This window comes from Delphinus delphis, chromosome 2 (genome assembly GCF_949987515.2).
Source record: "Delphinus delphis chromosome 2, mDelDel1.2, whole genome shotgun sequence".
NCBI classification, from domain to species: domain Eukaryota; kingdom Metazoa; phylum Chordata; class Mammalia; order Artiodactyla; family Delphinidae; genus Delphinus; species Delphinus delphis.
Genome location: NC_082684.1, coordinates 70,845,728 through 70,866,592, shown reverse-complemented (window position 1 = coordinate 70,866,592; position 20,865 = coordinate 70,845,728). Strand labels below are relative to the sequence as shown.

Sequence of the window (20,865 nt, the reverse complement as noted above, 5' to 3'; positions counted from 1 at the left end):
GCGAGAGAAACTGAAACAAAGATGAATCAGGGTGAATCTGGAAATTGAACAGCTGCTCACATAAATGCACTCTTTTTCTTTTTCTTATTGATAAAACACTGCTTAATTTCTTAGGGATTGGCTATATCATGTGAGTAAGCCAAGTACTTCAATTACATAATTTCCAAAATTAAATCATTTCTCAATATATTGAATATTAAACATACCAAATTTATCTTCCAATTGCTAGAACAATCTTTTTATTTCACTAGAAATGAACTTTGAATAAAATATTTAATGCCTTAATGAAAATTAGCTTAAAAAGTAATTCCGTTGAAATAAATACTGTCTTTCGACTGGACTGTTTATTCACTTCAACTAAAATGTGGTAGACACAGGTATTCTATATGTGGGAGGTTATAAACTTGCCTTAAACATATACAAAAATATTTTTAAATGCCTGTGTGTATTTAGAAGGTAAAACATGTGAAATCAGCTGGTTTAAAAAGAAAATAGTTTCAGTGGCAGTGGCTTCAGTGGATAATTTGATGTTTCAGAGGTGATACATTTCTGTTTGATTTCCAAGAAACCTACCCATGATCAAGATAAAACAATAGAATGTGTGAAGTCCATTGAGTGGACAGGTATTTCTAAAGGAATTCTTTGGTTTTCACATCGTGAAGCTTGGAAAAGACATTTGTATATTCCCTCTCACACAGCATATTTAGGGGCATCATTTATTAGATGTACAAAGGGGGTTCAAACACAAGATACATAGTTGGGCGGGATCTTTTATGAGTCCTATTAACCAAAAGAATCAGGTTTGAGAATAGGAATGTGGTGGTAATGAATATCCCTGGAGAGTTGAATTGGGAGCATTTTTAACGCCATTAGAAGTTATCTATTCAAAATTGTTAATTTGAAGATGCAGTGTTTCTTTCAATAAGGAGAAGAGTTGGAAGGGTGACCGTGACATTTTCTGAGAGGTATTTACTACGAAACATGGTATCTCAAGAATTAGTGAGAAGGATAAAATATGGTCTCTGTACTCTTGGCAGTGAGAATGAAGTCTTGAAATCTCTAAACTAAATTTTTCTGAGGCCACATCTGAGTACTCTCCAAAAAACACTTTTTCTGTTTGATTTAAAAAACAAAACATTTGTTTCCCTGTTTCACTAATGCCTGAAATATCAAGATAATATCTGGGGAATTTTCCATTTTGTAAAGTCAGCTAAGAATTATAAGACCCCAATATATCTCTTAGAAGCATGTTATTAAAGGGCAGCTAAAATGGATTTTTCCATTTGGGTTCCTATTACCTTATCTTTGAAAATCAGTTTAAGCAATATGAAAAACTTGCTAGATGCTTTTTTTAGGAGGAGTTGAAGGTAATGGGAGAACATGAACTGATAAGAAGAGGTAATATAACTTGAAATTACTAAATTTTTAAATGAAAGTAGGAATTTATTCTGAAATATCCAATAGATAAAAGAGATCAAATTTATTCTTCAGCTATGAGTAGTAAATCAAACTCTGATGGAAAAAATATAATGTATTCTTCTGTAAAATGATCATTTGAAATGGAGAAAGTAGCATGTCTGAAGGCATTAGTTTATTCTTAATTACGTCTGGAATGCAGTCGCTTGGAAAGCTTGCAGTGATATCAGAGCAAGGATATTTTATATATTGTGACAGACTGAACAACCAGCAGGAAGCTGAGCAAAAGAGTGTAGAGCCAATTTTGCCACTGAACCAATGCAAAGTCTATGGGAGTAATTCTTTCTTTAAAATAGGAATTCCCAGCCCAAAGTTCTGTTTCCTCTTTAAAGTGAAGAGATGTTTTAATCCTGCTCTTACCTTGTCTGATGTAATGAGAGTACAGAAGATGCTCAGGGAAATGCATCGTTGCTTAGAGAGTTTATAATTCATAGAAGAGAATGTAACAGTTGTGATTCCTCTATGAAATGCATTTGTGCAACCATCCAACTGGAGAACTAGATGTTTTCTATATACTTATTAGAGCCATTGAAGTTAGGGTTTTAATTTGTAAATTTTAGTGATTTCATCAGAGACGAGTAGAATCACCCCAGACCTCGGACTCCGTGAATGTGTATGTGTATGTATATATTTAAATTGTTTCTTAAAAATTCTGAAATCCTTTAAAAGTCATATGTGTCTGTGTACTTAAAGATCTCAGATATTAACCAATAATAGCAAAGCTAGTAAACTTTTGAAATGGATTCAGCAAGGAAATAACATTTAAAATAACCTAATTTAAATGAGGCAAGTCATTTCAAGTGAAAAATATCATAATGTTAACTCTCTAAAAAATGAGAATAAGAATTTACAACATGAATGGGTTTAATATTGCTTTTTAAAAATGATGTCTGAATATTTGAGTAATTTTAATTATTATGCTTAAAGAAGCATCGATATTTAGAAGATTAATATCAATGCATCATTAACAAAAGGGCATGACAGAGAAAATCAAATGCTAATAAATTTTTTAAAAGCATTAGCAATGAAATCCAAGTTCCCTAAAATTACCTAATGATATAGGTTTATTTCATGAATACCCATTAAAATAATTATGATAGGATTGTACTTCTGAAATTTTTTATTTCATTTATGTTTTAATTTAATCTCACAAGAGCCCTTTTCTTTAAGAATATTGTTTTATTTGATTAACATATGTATGTATGAAAAAGCCCACAAAGCTAAACTTTAAGTGGGTTTTACGTGTCCTATTCACTGCATATACACCACAGAAATGAGTACAACAAGAATGTGTATTAGAGTTGTTTTTAAAGTGTAGAACTCTCCAAGTGTGTACAGTATTTTCACAAAGCTAGCTCCTTCAGATGAAGGAAAAAAAAAGTTGTAAGCTAATAGTTTTTCATTAAATTTATCTTAGCTTCTTTTATCAGGCACTGGCCTTTGTTGTAGTGTTCTTGGCATCTTTTCTGTCATGAATAACCTTACACCATTTTCTATCCTATTTAATTATTCTCTCTGTCTTAAAGCATAATCAGCATTAAACCAGCTGTGCAGCCTTGAAGGAATACCATTTCAATAATACATTGACTTTTTTTTAAAGCACAGGTGGCTATTAATTTTACTTGAAACTCTCCCTCATGACTCTTGTCTGTACAAAGTTTTGGAAGCTGTATGTATGTGCTATTAAGTAGTACTACCCCTAGAATACTCATTATACCAATGGATTCTCTCAGTGTCTGACACCGTGGCTGGCCAACTATGAATAGCCAGGAAAGACAACTTTTGAGGAGAAAGCATCCTTATTATTATGATGAACTGAATCATGGAAAATCTTTCTAGTAGCACAAGAAACAGACCAATTTCTAGAAAGAAAGAGGGAAATTTTTTCCTGCAAATCCTTTCTACTAGGATATAAGTAGTCTATCCATTAAGATGACCTGCGTGTGAAGCACCCAGTCCTGAGAGAGAGGCGTGATAATTCATTCAATCAATAGTAAAGTTAGATTGCTGGCAGAAAAGGCATTAAACACTCCCCAAAGCAGCACATTAATCATGAACATGTGGCATCTAAGTCTGAATCTTGGCCAATGATGAAGCATAGGACTTACAGTAAATGAAGTCCATGGGTTTTGGCATGAATTCTAAATATCAAATTTCACCTTGCGTGACCCATGCAGCTTTATAGAATTATGAAGTTCTAAAAAATGATTCTATCGTTTTTAGAATCATTCTATCCCAAAGATGTCATAAAATCACTGATTATTAATGCTGGAAAGAACCTGGGTGATTCAATCCAATTCTTTTTTTTTTTTTTTTTTGAATTTTTGAATTTTATTTTATTTATTTTTTAATACAGCAGGTTCTTATTCTTTAATTAACCAATGAACAAACAAACTAGGGGAGCTCAAGTGAATTACTAATATGCAGACCCTATTTCTTTTTGTAATTTTTTTCTTATCATTATCATCATTACTACTATTATTTTGAACTTCGGATAAAGTTAGATAATGTCACATATATATGATTTATTGTCACAGTGTGGATCTTTATTAGTTAGCATAAATAATATTGCCTCCTGTTTATAACAAAAAAAACTCTCAAATCTCTATCCCTTAACACAAAATGGGTTCATTTTTTTCCTTATAAAAAAATCCAAACTTAGATATTGCTTGTCAGGTGACAATATTCATCCTGGCCATTTAGGATCCAAGGTTTGTTTAACCTCCTGGATTCACTGTGCAGCCTTGTCTTTTGCTGGATCATCTGTAACAGTATGTGTGGGGAGAAGAGTGTGGAGGAACATGCAGGGGAATTTTATTAACCAGGTCTATAAATTGGGCATATCCATTGGTCATGTAGCCATACCTGACTGCAAGAGTGGCAGAGTAGAAAATGTAATTTTGCTGCCTTGGAGTATAGTAGATGTTGTCCTTCAGATTCCCCCTTCAGGACCGAGGTGTTATTTCTACAGCTGCTTGAAGTACTGGTAGGGGTTAACTTTCAACTAATTCTTTCTCTAAAAATTGCCCTCAGGTGAAGAGATCTGACACAGCTAGTTCTTGCCCCATCCTCAGAGGCTGCCACTTCTGAGTGGTCAATGTGGGCTGTAAAGACCTGGCCAGCTTTGCCACAGGCAGGACAACTGTGAAGGGCCCTCTCAGTTCCAGTGTTTCCTATGGGATGACCAAGGCCTTTGTGGTGAATTAACAACAGTTCAACTGCTTCCTTTATAGAATCCTACTTCCTCTACTCCTACGCACCACAAACCCACCTGTAAATCTGCATCTCAGAGTCTGTTTTGGGGGAACTCAATCTCAGACAGGAAAGTAGCAGGAAAAGCAGTCTCTGCATAGCCCCTGACCTTTAATCAACAAATACCTGTTTTACTCTCCCCCCGACATATAGGACACACTAACCTTAAGAGACAAGCCAACATCCTATCTAGTTTTTCCATCCACCTTAAAGCTTTTCTGATACTGTGTTCTCTCCATCAGGTCTGGCCATAATTCTTTCTGGCCTAGGCATCAATGAACTAGAAAAAACAGGTTATCTGCCCCTAAAACATCAAATACAAGGTGATGGAGAAGATCCAGAATGACAAAATAAAATATGGAAATTGAAAGACACAGCATCATAGATATATTTCAGTGTTTGATATCCTGCTAGACATGTTTTAAGAAGACTCACATTTGTGGTGGAGGTTGATGAGGAAAATTTCGTCATTAGACTCTGATTTTGATTTTGGGGAGAAATGTCCTCAATCTCTCTAATCGTAGTTCTCCTAGGGCCTTAGCTTCACCATATATGTAGGGCCTTTCTTGTTATCCTCTGTGATAATATCTTATGTGAATAAAGTATGTCCTGATTGGGGTCTACACGTGCTTGCAGTTTACTTACTGGCAGGTTTTTTAAGGCTGGAAAAGCCACAGGCATTTTTAGACAACACTCTCAGTTTCTTTTGGCTATATAATTCCTGTGAAAACTTGCTAACCTTCTGATCTATTTGACTCCAATCAGTTCCATGTGTCAATAAGAGCACCCATAGTTCTTTCCCAGACAAAGTTCTTAAATACACTTTACTTATATGTTCTTGTTCAGATTCTTTTCCATTATAGGTTATTACAAGACATTAAATGTAGTTCCCTGTGCTATACAGTAGGTCCTTGTTGTTTACCTAATTTATACATAGTATTGTGTATTTGTTAATACCAAACTCTTAATTTATCTCTCCCCCACTCCTGCCATCCCCTTTGGTAGCCATAAGTTTGGTTTCTATGTCTGTGAGTCTATTTCTGTTTTGTAAATAAATTCATTTGTATCAGTTTTTAGATTCCACACATAAGTGATATCATATGATACTTGTCTTTCTCCGTCTGATTTACTTCACTTAATATGATAATCTCTACGTCCATCCATGTTGCCACAAAATGGCATTATTTCATTCCTCCTCGTGGCTGAGTAACATTCCATTGTATATATGTACCACATCTTCTTTATCCATTCATTTGTAGGTGGGCATTTAGGTTGCCTCCTGGCTTGGCTATTGTAAATAGTGCAGCTATGAACACTGGGGTGCATGTATCTTTTCGAATTAGAGTTTTCTCTGGATATATGCCCAGAGTGGGATTGCTGGATCATATGACAACTCTATTTTTAGTTTTTTAAGGAACCTCCATACTACACTTTAGTTTTGAGTTTCCTAGCTGTCTCATTCTCTGTTTTTCTCTCTCAGCTATTTAATTTTTTTTACCTATCTAATTTTCACTGAACTTTGTTCAACTTTTTTTCCCCCATACTTAGCACTTTCTAGAAGAGAGTCTAAAACAGTTGCCTTTCCAATCCTTAATGACTTTTGATCTCTGGACATTCTCCAATTCTTTTTATACTTTGTAACATATCTTTCTAGAAACATTTTGGTAAAGGCAGCCAGTAGTAAACAACACACCTTTTTATTCTGCCTTTTTCCAATCACTTTCTCTAGAGCAGCTGTCTAATTATGTATATGACTTACCTTCCAAGTTATGGCAGATAGAACTTTTGTTACAGCTCAACAGAAATCTCTAGGTTTCTGTTTTCTTTTTGTCCATTCCTCAGCTATTAAACAAATGCCACACAGTTCAGTTTTTTAACGGCAGCATATCAATTACAGCTAATTTTTTGTATTATTTAGGGTAAATAATTGTTTATGGTAAGTGGATATTATAACAAACACCTCTGAATTTCAGTGTTTTAACATGATACGTTTATTTCTCACTCACACGAAGTACAATGTGGATATTTCCAGTCTTTACACAGTGCTGGACTTGGTCATCTAGGCATTTAGACTCCGTTCATGTTTTGTCTTTGCTATCCTCAGGGCCTCAGAGGCTTCGATAGCTTGTCTGCCTCTGGCTGGCAGTTAGGGAAAGGGAAGACATGGACATTACTTGGAGGAGTTCTTAATAGGCTACATCTGGAAGTGATGTACTTCAACTCCAAGGACAATCCTTTGGCCACAACTAGGTCAGATAGTCACATCTAAGTGTAAGGGAGGCTAGGAAATGTAGTCTGGTTTCCCCAGCAGGCAGTAGAAACACCTTTCATAAACACAGAATATCTGCTACAGAGTCTTAGTGTCTGTGTATTGTCATCTATGTATTATAAAAAGCATTGTAATAAAAACTCTGTAACAAAGATCATCATGTGTCATCACTGTCATTGACAAATTTCTTGAACACCCAGAGATAATCCTTTTATTCCTCAGCAGCAATATTCTTATACTGTAAAATAAGATATGCAACATATTAGGAAAGTTATATCATGTTAAAAAATTCTTCTGGGACAACTCTGTAACTTTATCAGTTGGTTAAGGACAGGGACAAGCAATGTACTCTATCCAAACAAAATGACTTTTGCAAAAAACTGTTAACTCCTACAGTATATAGATATGCAAAACCAAATTTCACTTTGTTTCCATTCTCCTGAAATGCACCCTATAATTACATTTAATAGTCCCTAAGTAAATACCATGTAAACTAGAGTCGTCTTTAAAGGAGAGAAGCAATCACATATTCACACTGTAATGATGGGGTATTTACATGGCAATTACCAAGCCATTATATTGTCTTTCCTTTAATTTAGTCAACTCCATCTCCTAATCTTGTTCAGGCAAAATGGTTGAGCTAGATAACTTTTAACTACCAAAGTATATATTTCTTAAAGCAGTTGTCCTTGGCATTTTTGTAATTATTCAGTTGGTTGTTTTCCTTATTTGAATAATTTGGGAAAATAACATTTTAGACATCCTTATTTTAATAATTTGGGAAAAGAACATTTTAGACATCCATTAAGCAATTATGCAAATCTATCAAACTGGTCGTTTAAAAAATATCCTGATCATAATAATTATTCACCTTCACTATTGAAAATTAAGTATTAAATTATATATAAAGAATATAAGAGAAAATTCCAAAATACGAACTTGTATAAAAGTAAAGATTAAATTATAAAAAATCCTTTCAGTTATGTGTATGAGTGACATATTGCTTTTAAACTAAATTTTAATTGAAATATGATGTGCATACAAAAATGTACAGTTTATAATTTTATAACTTGAGTAATTTCCATAAATTGAACTTACCCCTGTACTATTTCCTCACATCGTGAATAGAGCATTACGAACATCACAGAAACACTTTTCATGTCCTATTCCAATCATCATCCTAAAGTTAACTTCTATCCTGATTCTATTGCTATAGATTAGTTTTACCTATTTTAAAATTGTAGAAAGTTAGAATTATACAAACTGTAATATAGTGGATTCTGGGTTGTGCTATCCAAATCTCCCTTCTAGACTAAAGCTTTTACTATCATGGCTCTCAAGAATATCTGCTGCTGACAGTTCACATATGTGTTCCTCTCAGAGAATTGTCCTTGGAGGAAAGAAGCTGCATCACCCAAGATTATACATTCTCCAGGAAGGCAACATACATCTAATATCACGTGGGATACAATAACCAAGCCCCCTTACCTCAATTTGGGACCAATATAAAAGGCCATCTCAGCTCCAGAGTTCTCAATGGAATCATCACAGATTTCTGTTGCAACATATTGCAGTAGAACATCTTCCTATACTCAGACTAATTTCTCTCAATCCCTTCAAATATTGTTTCTGAGATCATCCTCCAAGAAACTTCTTTCTCTACCTCAGAGACCATTCCAGAGAACACATCTAAGAGAGTTGGTAAAGGGAGTGTTTCCAAGAAGAAATCTCTAAATTGAGTTTTTGAAACGGAATTATCTGCTGTCAGGCTGACAGTGAGAGCCATTATTGAAAGTAGGTGGAATGTTGATAACTCCTGGTGTACACTGATAGTGTAATTAATTGTCAAAACTCCCATCAGTGGTGAATGGGATAGGAGAGAATGCACTAGTCATTCAGTGCCTGGTGTGTTAGACAAGTATGGGAGAAGGACTAATTTAGAGTACTGTGGAATCGAACTGCTATTGCTGGGTAATCTCATGGCATTGAAGACAGACATTGAAAGCCTGAGTTTGATTAATCACCAATTAAGGCTAAAATTGAAAGCCAGAGGGCCTCTTTGGCAGCTTGGAGACTCATCTCTTGCAGTTGGATGCAGAAAGAATTGAGGTTGAGGCAAAAGGCTAATAGAAAGGGAAGCAGAACTCCAGATACAGAGAATTCTCAACCCATGTAGATCTCATAATCCAAGGTTAGGGACCTTTATTGGGAAGAATAGGGACCATGATATTTTGGCATGAAAACATCTGGGTCAGTTTACTTGAGAAGTTTGAAATGCTGAATCTCCATTATTCTTTGGGTCTTATCACATTTAATACCATATCAGCTTGTCCAGATGTGGGGCACATAAGGGAAGAAGGAGGAGTGAGGCTTAAAAGTTGTAAGCAAATGGCAAAAAAAGGAATCAGGATCCTCATTAAAAATATTGAACTTATTTATTATTTGTTATTTTTAATGCTCATGTTAGATAGGAATAATTGGAGCATCTGTAGGTCGTTAGTTGATTTTATAGCCCAAGACTGGCTTGAAACCGTTGTATAATTTGATCAATGTCAGTTTTGCCCAGTCTTCAAGAGTTTTCCCCTGACCCTGTGGTATTTTCAAGGGTTGCTTTCCTAACTCATATTTTTGTCACTTCAGAATGGTGAAACTGCTAAAAATCCACTGGTTTTCATTTTATTTATATTTAAGTTTTGATATTTAGAATAGTAAATTCTAAATATAGAAAGATCCTCTGGTTGGTCTTTGTATATTTAGAATTTGGAATATGCCTTATGGAAAAAGCACCAAAATAAAAGACTCATGCTTCTGTGCCTCTCTTCTCTTTGGAATCTTGACCCATATGTATCAGATGCTTCTGTAGCCCAGAACTCCATTTTCTGCTTTCCAAGTCTTATAAGGCTACAAAAGACTCTGCGGGTTCGTTTTTTCCTCAACAGTAGCCTTCTGCTTAGATTTGCCAAAAACAGGCCACTGGCCTTGAGGCAAGATTGACTTATGTCTGTTTGATTTCCTTTTTTTTCGAGATCTTAGCACTTTAAATCTTTGCTTTCTCAGCAGGGCTCCAAGAGTTTTTTTCTATCTTTATATCTATGTATATCAAATATCAATCTGATTGTTTCAGTGGGAGTATTGTACTTCTACAAGTTGTTCATTTTAACTAGAAAAGAAAGTCTCTCATTGACGTTTTGAAATTAAAATTCCACATTTTCTGTTTAAGCCTAGATACAGAGAGAAACATGAAGACAAATATTGTGTCTAAAAAATAAATGAGTGAGGTCAAATGCAGTTTATATAAAAAGCTATATTAAGTTTGGGCAGTTGTGAATTTTAAGTCAGTGCATCCTTTCTCTTTCTCTGTTTGATATTGTACTTCTACCCATTTTGTAAATAAATTTCTTTTTCCTAACCAACTAAATGATTTTTAGATAATGTCATGATTATTCTGTTGGTTGAGTTCAGGTCCAAACTTTTTCAATCCAAGTCTTTATGTTTTAGCATTATCTCCAGTCAGATGCATGTTTAGAGTATTTTTACACCGTATTTTATTATCCTGAAAGTTAGTGAATACATCACCTAATGTAAAAAATGAGTGTTTGGGAACACTGTAACTTATTTTTTTAAACCATTTAGTAAAAAATTTTGTAAGTAGAATCGTCTTATATCTAAACTTGAAATATATTGTACATTTATAACTCTAACAGACTGCATTTTCTACCTATAGAATCGTATCACCTACTTTTTAAAAAAACTTTCAATTCATATATAATTTTTTGTGTGTTCCCTTAGAGGATGTTTGATCTTGTTAAGTAGAATCAATTATCAATTACAGCAGAAAACCAAATGTTTTATTGTGATTTTTTTATATTGAAAATCAGTGTCACAATATAGCACTAACTCATGGAATGTAGGTACATTTTGTGTGCTTCATGGGTCTTTTGAGGTAAAAACATCCCTAAAATTATTGGATATGTTTTAGACCTCACAGCTTTTTTGTTCAAGATGCATCAATATATTTGTTATCTTAAGGTCTTAAATATGTACGATATTTAAATTTGGTGAACTTACAGCACATATACGTTAAAGATTAGAAAACCTTAGTAAGAGCAGTGAATGAGATTCTAAGGACTTGATAGAAGGTATTTTGTTTTAATTTTTGTGTTTTCTCTTCAATTATTTTTATTTATTTAATTCTCATTTTATTTTATTTTATTTTTGCTATTGAAATTAAAGCACAGGTGTTTTGTTCCTGTTGTTACACCTAGAAAATTAAGCTTTGCTTTTAGGCCTTGAAAATAAAGCAGGAATAAAGTAAATTTAAAAGCTGCAGGGTACCATTAGAAATAAACAGAGGAATGTTAAATGTTGATTAAAGATCAAAGAATAGTAGCAGAATTAATTATGTGGAAGCTGTGAAATCACTTATAAACTACATAAAGCCAAGCCAATTCCAACAACTCTATGGGGAAAGTAGAGTAAATCAAACCTAACCACCAATTTTTGCAGAGCGAATCATATAGAACAAAATGAGAGGCACTTAAAAATAATTTAGAGACAACGTGATACCACGCATTTAGAGGCTTTAAACAGCTCCTTTCATTCTATATGTTTAAAAATCTTAAGTATTTATAAATTATGCTTTCTGTTGTGTGATTTAATTTATACAATGACAAAAATTACGTATATAATTAGCTAGTTTCTGATTCCTGGATTTTACTCTGATGAAGAGATTGTAAATGGTTATACTTTATATTTATTATTCATTAATTTTTTATCTTAGAAATATTCTACACATTTCATAGAATCTTAAGCTTGCCTCTTCTGGAATGGTTTTATACCTTGTTGTTTAATGGCAGCACTTTTGTCCTGTAGCTGGACATCAGCAAATTTTGTAGAAACAGATTTTTAAGACTTGCTTTTACTTAGTAAATATATTTGAATGCATATGTAAAAATTTCATCCGAAGTTCTAAGGGCTCAGAAACAATAATGATAAAAATTTTATTGAAAAGTGTAAATATGCAATTAATATTTTGAAAAATACTCAACAATAATAATAACGACCATCATTTAACAATACTCTAAAAGATTCACAAAAGTATAATGTGTATTAGTAGTCCCAGGTTTTGCTGACTGCTAGAAACATCAACAGATCAGAAGTTTTCACTTACAGAACACCTTATGGATTGAATCTACTGCAAGCCTCATGGAATCAAACCATATCTAGATGTCCAGTATTAAAACTCTGATTTAGGGGAGGATATTGAGATGGTGGCATGGGAAGCAGTTTCCTCTTCCCTTCAGTTGTGAGAACTATAAAGTGAATACTGTGGGGTTGTCTACCAGCACATACATTAGAGCAAAATGGAGGTGGTTATTTGGGAAAATAATAAAGTATGAGTTTGTACATCCTGAAATGGAAAATCAGTGTCAAGTGACATTTATACTGACTACACAGAAGCAGCCAATAATCAGGGAAGCTGCCAGGCACCATATTAGAAAGATGACATATGGAAATTATGTTTCTTGGTTTGATGGAATAGGTACACATAGCACTTAAATTCATCATACTTTTCTTATGGTACATGCAGGGATGGGTAATAAAACTCTCTCTCTGTCTCTCTTCCCTTTTTTTCTGTGAGGGTGAGGCGTTTAAATTCTTTTATTCAATAAACAGTCATTGATCCAGTCCATGAAGATCTTGTTCTAGGTTTTGAGTTTCAGTGGTGAAAAAATAGTAAAAGTCCCTGCTGTTACGGACATTGCTATCTAGTATGGAGAAAGGTAATAAACACATAAAAATAAATGCATGAAATATATTTAGATAGTGATAAGTGCTACCAGGAAATAAAACAGGGGGATGTGATAATGTCAGAATATCCTCAATAAGTAGGCATCTCTATTAGGAATGGTTACAATATAGCAGCAAACTTTCCCCAAGAAGTGAAGAGAGACAGAGACAGAAGTAGAGAGGCCTCAGTGTCTTTCATAACAATCTCAATGGTACTGTTTCATCGTCTCTGCCATATCCTATTGTTCACATAGACCAACCCTTTTACGGTCAAATGTATGAATGCCAGCAGGCAGGGATTGCTAGGGGACATTTGGGAACTGGCTGCCACATACAGTAGAGGTCAAGGAAAATGGAAAGTGCAAAAAGGATGTGGGAATCATTTTTTTTTTTTTTTTTGGCTGCTCATGGGATTTCTCTAGTTGCAGCGAGCGGGGGCTACTCTTTGTTGCGGTGTGCGGGCTTCTCATTGAGGCGGGTTCTCTTGTTGCGGAGCACGGGCTCTAGGCGCGTGAGCTTCCGTAGTTGTGGTGCATTGGCTCAGTAGTTGTGGCACACGGGCTTAGTTGTTCCGCGGCATGTGGGATCTTCCTGACCAGGGATCAAAACTGTGTCCCCTGCATTGGCAGGCAGAGTCTTAACCACTGTGCCACCAGGAAAGTCCAGCATGTGGGAATCTTTTGATAATTTATTTTTATTTCTGAAATGTGGTTATGTCAGAAGCAAGACTAAATTAAGAGAGAATATATGTGTGATGAAGAAATGGAAACAATGTCTATAAACTGAAAACTTGACTGAAAAGGAACAGGGAAGCATATGGTAATTGCAAGGTAAAGAGAAAGAAAATCTGAAAATCTGAAACTGCAGACAAAAAGTCATTGGAAAGCAAGAGATTAAAAAGGTTTCTGAGAATGAAAAATGAGGGAGCTATAGGTGTGGAGAGAACACAGAGGTAAAACATTTAGGCATGGATGGAAAGGTGGGTACTACTCCCTGTGTGAATGTAGGGATTATTAAAGGATAGGCACAAAGACTAAGATGTTTCAGTATGGAAAAACAGATTGATGCAAGAATTTATACACTGTGATCTTCAGGTGAAATAAGGGCTCTCAGAGTAAGAACCTTCTAAACCTGGGTTCCAGATTTAATAACAACAACACTTTTCCCCCCAAGACTACCAACAGTCTCAACTTCATGTTTATCCTTAAACTCTGACTAGTCTAAGCATTGAATAAAACAAGTCATCCGTTTTCACCTTTAATACTGGATATTTTAACATTGCTTGACATTGCTGACATTGCTAGAGAAAAGTGCACAACCTTGAAACTGAAGCCATAAATCCATACTTTCCAGACATACCTGGGTTCTAAGCACAGTCATAAAGATCTTTGTAGTGCCATAGGTTCTTTGTAAAACCCATTGACACCATTTTTAAGTCTACAGAAACACTGCCTCCCTCCTGTAAAGGCAATATTCATACCTCATATTTTAGAGATTAAAAATAATGTCAGAAAAAAGAAAAACACACTTCCATCCCCTTTACTTCCTAATCATACCTATTCTACTTTTTCATTCTGTCATAGAGACTGTACTATCTCTCATTTTTCAAAACTCATATCTCTTCTTTCCTTCTGCCTCCTACAAATCTTTTTCAGGAAATTTACATCCCTAAGTACTTACATTATTCCATTATTCATTCATATTCATTCATTCATTCTCATCCCCCCCCCTCTCTCCCTCTCCTCCCTCTATGCCTCTCTCTCTCCTTTCCCCCTGTTGCTCTCCTTCCTTCCTTTTCTCTTTGATCCTTGTTCTCTGTCTTCCCTCTGTCTTTTTCCCAGTTCTTGTGTACAAGCATTCTTTCATAATGAAAACAACCAATCAACCAAGAAAAAGCCTATCAAAATCCATTTCCTTACAAAATGCATCCTTCCTTTACCACAACATCATCTTGAAATAATGTTCTGTACTTATTTTCTCAACCTTCTCATATTACTCAGTGGCATACATTTCTTAAGACACTAGTGTCTGGCCATTACACAAACAATTTTACCTAGTCCCTTTTAAATTATATTCAAGATCAACTTATGGTTTTTAGCTTTTTATAAAATTATACTTATTGATTTATGTAAAATGTTTAGCATATCTTAACTCTCTACAGTTTTTGACAGTATTATCCATATGCTGAGTTTTACAACATGTTCTCCCTTGGCTTCTGCAATTCATTTCTTCTGGTAGCGGCTGATTCTCCTGCTACATTTCTTATGTCCCTGCCTTTGCAGGTCATCCTCGTGTACCCACACATTAAATGATGAACTTCCTAGCCATTTTTAATTTGATTACTTTTTATTTTTACTTTAACTGTTACTCAACAAATCTTTAATGGCATATTATTAACTCTAATAATTTTATTTTTTATTTCAAAGCTGGGCACTCTTGAATCAGTATCTCTTTCTCTAAACTATACTGAATTTCAGAATGACATTATTGAAAGTTCACACAAACATTTTCATATAGAATTCCCATTTAGGATTACTTTAATTCAAACTTTTATTGAGTTCATGATTTACCCTTCCAAGATATAATGTAATAAAAGTAAATTCTCTTGTCAACAAGCTCCACTTATTCTCTTCTCCTTTTTTCTTATCATAGTCCGACTTCATTGACATTTTTATAGTTGTTTTCTCAAATCTATTAGTTAACTTGCTCTTGAATAGATTCCCCCCGTACTACACTGCCACTGTTTAAATCGTCACTGATTAGCCTTTACTTGAACTAATCCAAGAGAATTATCAGATCTCTTTATCAATAATCTCTCTCCACACTGGCTTACCATGTACTGTATGGCCAGATTTCTTCTTAAAAGAAAACAACAACAAAAAAAACCTAGAGGTGTGTATACCAACCAGGTTTAACTTATATGATTATCTGTGCCATAAAAGATAGCATAAATTCTTTAGCTTAATCAAGAGACCCTACATAATCTCTCTCCTAACTTACTCCCATGCGTCACACACCCTGCCCTCTTTTATATCTTGTGATCGTCAGAAATGTTTCTGAGATATAAAAAGCTATTTAATGACTCAGTGTTTCTGGTCTCTCTTACTGAATGCTCTTCTTGATTTCACTTTCAACTTGGAAAATTTTTGCATGTCCAAAATTCTTATTGAAATGTTTTTCCTTCTGTTATTTCCCAAAACATATTAAGTTTTTATATTCTTTACAACAATTGCGTTTTACTCTTCTTGTCTCCTGAGAAACCTGATTGAAAATCAAGATATGCTTCCTGAATGATTTAGATTGGGCATGTCAGCAGAACTAGTGGGATAAATTTTGCAGGAAGTTTATATGAGGACTGGTATGAGGACCTTGGACCTTGTGAAATGTAAATTTATTTGAAAACAAAGAGTTCCACACATGTAGAGTACTACACTGTATCTTTTTCAAATCGCACGTTAACTTCAGACCATTGCTATGAGTTAAGGATCTGTGCTGCAGAAAACAAAGATGACCTGTCTGTTTGGAACATTCTTTAGTTACATCTGTCCTCCAGTTCTGTATTTTGGAAGTATGTTCCTTATTGCCTCCAGTTTATTTCCCAATTTTCTTTATCACTTATCCTTAGGCAAATTGTTTCTCTTGACAGTCTTTGCTTATCTAAATATTATTAATAATAAAGACAGCACAGCATGAAGTGCATCCATTGATAGGTTAGTAGACAAGAGAAATATAATGAATAAAAGTTAGGTAAATGGTAAAAATAAGACACATGGAACTTTTATATAATAAAACAATCAGATAAATACTACTCTCTATCATAAAACAGAGAGTATGACTCTTAAGGAAATAAAGGCAATGAAAAATATGTGATAACCGAGAAGAGAGAATATATTAGGAAGTAATAAATGTTTTCACTTTTGTAAAGGATACCTAAATTTTAAATAAAGATATAAAATAAGTGAAACAAATTAAAAGCAATAAGGATTAGAAAGGATACATCTTAAAAGTGAGTTAAGGAAAGAAATGTCACTTTTGAAAAATCATGTTAATTTGCAGTAGATAATGAATGAATGAATGAAACCCAAGAGATGGTAATATATAAAGATGTTAGGCAAAGGTGATACAACTTAAGACATAAGTGAAGCTCCTGAAAATTATTAACACTACAAAAGAGTAGTTATAGTCATTAGATTAAAATTTGAATCTCCAGATCAAATGGCATACTGATGAAAGAGGAACTGATAGAGGGCTGTAAATATTTACTATATCCTTATATAGTATTGAAGTAGTAGAGTGAAATAATGTATTCTATGGAAATTTGGGGTGGGCAGGGAGGCCTCTGCTTTCAGTTATCACCAAGATAAAGTTTTATGGGTATTCAGGTGAAGACACATTACAAAAAATATAGGAAAAAAATCTAGTTTGTCTCAGTACTTTGCACTAAAACATTCAGCATAAGATGACTGAGGAGCATTGTCTTACAAATCTTAAAAGAGAATAAGCATAAGCCAAGATTTTTTTTTTGGCCTCACCAAGTTCTCATTCAAATATAAAGACAAAAAATCTCAAACACATAATGTGCTTGGACATGACAGCATCCAAGCACTCCTGGCAAAAATTGAAATTTTTAAAATTCAGCCAACTGATGTAATATAAATTAAAATAAATCAGGGATGATAAAACTATGGTATGAAAGGACTTTCAGTAAGCATTGACTACATTTAAATATATAACAGAATGGAGTATGATATGTCCTATCAATGGGAAACTAGTTAAATAAAATATGGCAAAATGAAATATTATGCAGCCTTTACAACAGTAAAATAATTTTTTTCTCACCAGTATGGAAAGATATGTAGGATGAATTACTAAGCAAAATTTCCTCTTTCTATAACCTATGAGTGTGGGTGTTTGAAATTCCACCATATGTAAATGATCTTTATAAGCATTTGTATTAAAGTGACATAATCTACTCACTGAAACAGAAAGTGGATAAGGAACAGAACAGAACAGAACTTTATGATTTTCTTTGTAAATGACCAAAGGTAGGTACTTGAGATCAACAGAAGGGTGATTCTCTACATGATCATTCAGAGAGGCAGGCTATCGCAGTCTTTACCTTCCTCGATGTATATTCTCCATGGTCAGCGTAAACATTTCTACCCTAACCTGGAAGAAGAAAAATAGCAAAGAGGACACCAAATGGTTTTACGGTCTGTGGCCTGAAAGTGACACACAACACTTCCAGTACCATTTCTTGATAGTAATCAGTCATGTGGCTACACATACCTGTAACAGAGGCTGGAATGTATGTGCAAGAAGTGGAGAACACAGCAGAATATGTCAGTTTCTTCCATAGCACTCAGGATAAGTACATGAGGAAATAGCTTGAGGATTAAGATATTGAGATATTGAAATCTGATCAAAATATGTTTATCAGCTTTCCTTTTTAAGGTTAGAGGGGAAGAGAATATTAAGGCCTAAAGATGCATGAGGAGTGCTGTTCTGGGAGATGTGACAGAACACATGAGAAGGAAAAGTTGAATAGAGAGTTCAGTTAAAATTTTACCTATTCTGGGATTTGCTGATGCTGTTGCTGCCACCGGGAGACATACCAGCTTAGTCAACCTCACCGTATTTTTTCTACGTCGCCATCAACAATGAGTCCCTGGACAGTGTCCCCTTTGAGCTTTTTGAAGACAAAGTTCCAAAGACAGCAGAAAGCTTTTGTGCTCTTAGCACTGGGAAGAAAGGTTATCAGGATTCCTGCTTTCACAGAATTATTCTGGGGTCTATGTGCCTGGGTGGAGACTTCCTATGCCTTAATGGCACTGGCGGCAAGTCCATCTATGGGGAAAAGTTTGATGAGGAGAGCTTCATCTTGAAGCACACGGGTCCTGGTATCTGGCCCATGGCAAATTCTGGGCCCAACACAAACAGTTCCAACTTTTTATTTGCATTGCCAAGACTGAGGGGTTGGTCTTTGTCAAGGTAAAAGAGTTTATAAATGATTTAGAAGCCATGGAGCACTTTGGGTCCAGGAATGGCAAGACCAGCAAGATCACCATTGCCCACTGTGAACAACTGTAATAAATTTAACTTAGGTTTTATCTCAATCACCAGACCATTTCTCTTGTAGTTCAGGAGAATACCCCTCCACCTCCATCTGCTCTCATTATCCTATAACTTTTGTGCTCTTGCTACTGTTCCTTGGGTTCCATATTTTCTTTATCCCCCTTCAAGTCTAGCTAGGTTGAAGAGTTAAGTTTATGACTATAAAATAAAAACTAAACAGCAATTTAAAAAATCTTACCTATTCTGCAGTTTTATCCAAATCTGATCAAAGAATAAAAGTATCTTTCAAATACTTTATACCATTTAATATACGCAGCTTTGTGAATGAGCTCAATCATTTGACTGTATGAGGAAGGGAGTTGCTTGATCCTTTGCATAGTACAAACAAAAATTCTGAAATAAAGACATTGAAATTTATCCAAATCTGTGTTGATATTCAAATGCTAAAACTCTTTTTATTTACACTTGATTTTCCTCTTGTGAATGGGTTTTTCAAGTACTGTGTTTAAATATCAGGTCTGATCCCTCACTAAACTGGAACTTATCCTGTAGGGAAATAATTCTTTCTCTTCAGCTCTCCTTATGGTAAGGTATTGTCATTGCAGTCAGTATACTTGATGCTTAAAGTCCTCATTTCCTTACTCCTTTCTTTGTCAATTATTTTACATATCCATGAAACTAAAATTGTTGAATAAGATAGTTTTGGGCCCTATATGTTTAAATATAAGAAACCTTTTCTGAAAAATATGGTTTAAGGTACACCACCAACTTGAGATTTAACAAAAACATTAATGCATTTTACATTTTATCATGTTTGTTACTGTCTAGCACCTTATTTACAATAAAAAATAATGAGTTGTGGAGATACCTTTTAAGGGATTTCATGAGAAATGACTTCATTTTCACTATGAGACTAAATGTAGGCAGCAGCACAGTATTGTTCAGGATAAATGACTGTTTGATAGGCTGATTATACCAGGAGGAATAACCTTCTCTGTAGTGCACAAAGATTCTCAGGCTCAGAAATCCAGCCAAGTACAAGTAGGAATATCCCTGAGAGACCTTTTCTGGCAGTGGATGAGAGCTTTTTCCTTTAGGACGTTCAGAGGTCAGTGCTTACAGTTTCACCAGTAACCAATGTCTATTTAAAATGTCTCTTGTTAGCGAAATGATGGTGATATAGATTCTCCTCAAATTTAATTCCAAAAGATAGGAAGCGCTGTCAAGAACAAGTAAAAAAGAATAAGGCAAATGTACATGACAGTGTTAAACTGAGCACAGGTTCTTCTACTATATACTTATAAAGGTTTCACAAATAAAAATGTATATGGTAGTCAAGTAGAAATCAGATCACGGAGCTTAAAACTAAAAATATCCTGTGTGCTGAAAATCATCTCCGCCCTTTCATTTCTAGAAGTTGTCATCCATGTGGCATAACTTTGAAGGATTATTTTTCAAGTCTCTCTCTTTGTTCTCTTAATTTCAGACTTTGGGATACTGATGGGTAGAACTGGTGATGAATAAGAGAATGCATATAGTGCAAACTTAGGGACAATAAACTTTTATATAATAATAATGATATTGAAAAATTTTACTCTTCCCAAGATTCACATGTACGTATAATCCCGCATCATTTTTAGAGTCACTTAGCTTACTTTTACACCTTGGGGAACTCCGGAATAAACAGGAATTTTTTTCTGAAACTTATTAGAAGATGTTTATGTGCATTTTGGGAGCTAAAGATCAGGGAGAGGGCTAGGTAAGGAGTTAAGTGAATTTGGAACTGTTTTTAAATCACTCTAGATATAGTAGTGAATTCAAAGGTTATACTGCAGAAAATTTAGACAGTCTATTCAGGAAATGTGAAAAGGCTGTTTTAGTTGAGGACTCCATTTTTCTTACTGCTACACAGGTGACATATGCATTATTTATACATAAAATACAGAGTTACCTTTTAATTTTTAAGTGAATCACAACTGGAAAAATTTTAATGAATAAGAATA

General features: G+C 34.5%; 1 pseudogene; it reads left to right on the top strand.

The window, feature by feature from the left end:
- The first annotated feature begins 18,581 nt into the window (after positions 1-18,581).
- On the top strand, positions 18,582-18,877 carry LOC138413984 (peptidyl-prolyl cis-trans isomerase A pseudogene; annotated as a pseudogene).
- The last annotated feature ends 1,988 nt before the right edge of the window (positions 18,878-20,865 follow it).